Here is a 1,997-nt window from a genome sequence, read left to right on the forward strand (position 1 = left end):
CCCCGTTCGGCCCCGTCCCTGAGCGGGGCAGCTGCCTCTGCTCCCATCTGGGGTTTCCATGGATTCCTTCCCGTCTTTTTGGTTCCCACAGGGAAGAGAGGGGAGAAGGGCGAGAGGGGGGACGTCGGCCGTGGCCACCCGGGAATGCCGGGGCCTCCAGGGATCCCAGGTGAGAGCCCGTGTCCCCAGCCCTGACACGGCCACGTGGCCTTTGTCAGCAGTGGCTGGGGACCTTCTGGGGCATCCCACAAAACCTGCCTGGATTCATCCCACAAAACCTGCCTGGATTCATCCCATAAAAGCTGCCCAGGATCCTCCCATAAAAACTGCCCGGGATCCTCCCACAAAACCTGCCCAGGGCTCATCCCACAAAACCTGCCCAGGTTTATCCCACAAAACCTGCCCAGGGCTCATCCCACAAAATCTGCCCAGGTTCTTCCAGGAAATCTTCCCAGCTTCATCCCACAAAATCTGCACAGTTCTTCCCGCAAAACCTGCCCAGGTTCTTCCTGGAAATCTTCCCAGGTTCATCCCACAAAACCTTCTCAGGTTCATCCCACAAACCTGCGCAGGTTCATCTTGCAAATCTGTTGAGATTCATCCCACAAAAACTGCCCAGGATCCTCTCACAAAACCTGCCCAGGTTCTTCCTGGAAATCTTCCCAGGTTCATCCCACAAATCTGCCCAGCTTCATCCTGCAAATTTTCCCAGATTCATCCTACAAAACTCGCCCAGTCTCATCCCACAAACCTGCCCAGGATCCTCCCACAAAACCCATCCAGGTTGATCCCACAAAACCTGCCCAGGCTTATCCCATAAAAACAGCACAAACTTATGCCATAAAACCTGCCTGGGTTCATCCCATAAAACCTTCCCAGGTCCTGTAAATTCCCATCCTGTAAATTTTCCCAGATTCATCCCACAAAACCTTCCCAGTTCCATCCCACAAAACCCTCCCAGCTTCATCCCACCCGGATCATCCTTCCCTTCCTCCTTCCTTCCTTGCTGCCACCCCTTTCCCACCCTCTGGAATGGCTCCCTCACCCCACACCCCCTCCCCAGCAGCATTCCCAGCTCCCAATCCCTATTTCCCGATGCTCAAGCGCCACATTCCTCTCTCTGAGCATCCCATTCCCATTCCAGGTCTCCCGGGCATTCCCGGCCACGCTCTGGATGGCAAAGCGGGCGAGCGGGGCCTGCCGGGCTCCCCGGGCGAGGCTGGAAAGCCGGGATTGCCGGGCCCCGCGGGATTCCCGGGATTCTGCGAGCCGGCCGCGTGCCTGGGAGCCTCGGCCTACGCGGCCGCGCGCCTCACGGAGCCGGGATCCGTCAAGGGCCCCCTGTACTGAGGAATTCCCGCGGGAAATCCATTCCCAAAGCGACCCCGACACCGCAATTCCATGGCGAGCGACTTCCACGCTTGCCCAGTTCTTGGGAAGGCTGGGATGAGGAAAACACAGCCCCGGGAAGTTCATTTTGGGCACACGTTGGGAATGAAGGGCGGCTTCAAATCCTGGTTCCGTCCGCGGGGTTCCAACCCTGCTCCTCGTGGTCTTTCCCAAAAAAATTCGTTGGAATTAATTTTATAAAGCCCTCTCCCTGTTGGAAGCAGCTCACGGAAATTCCCTTTTTTATCCTTCCCTTTTTTCCCCTTCCCTTTTTTTCCCCTTCCCTTTTTTTCCCTTCCCTTTTTTCCCCTTCCCTTTTTTACCCTTCCCTTTTTATCCTTCGCTTTTTTTCCCTTCCCTTTTTTCCCCTTCCCTTTTTTCCCCTTCCCTTTTTTCCCCTTCCCTTTTTTATCCTTCCCTTTTTTATCCTTCCCTTTTTTCCCCTTCCCTTTTTTCCCCTTCCCTTTTTTCCCCTTCCCTTTTTTTCCCTTCCCTTTTTTATCCTTCCCTTTTTTCCCCTTCCCTTTTTTTTCCCCTTCCCTTTTTTACCCTTTCTTTTTCCAGTTTGGATGAGGGAATTTTTTTGGAAGAGGGAATTTTTTTTACAA

The sequence above is a fragment of the Corvus brachyrhynchos genome, unplaced genomic scaffold (assembly GCF_000691975.1).
Source record: "Corvus brachyrhynchos isolate BGI_N302 unplaced genomic scaffold, ASM69197v1 scaffold65, whole genome shotgun sequence".
NCBI classification, from domain to species: domain Eukaryota; kingdom Metazoa; phylum Chordata; class Aves; order Passeriformes; family Corvidae; genus Corvus; species Corvus brachyrhynchos.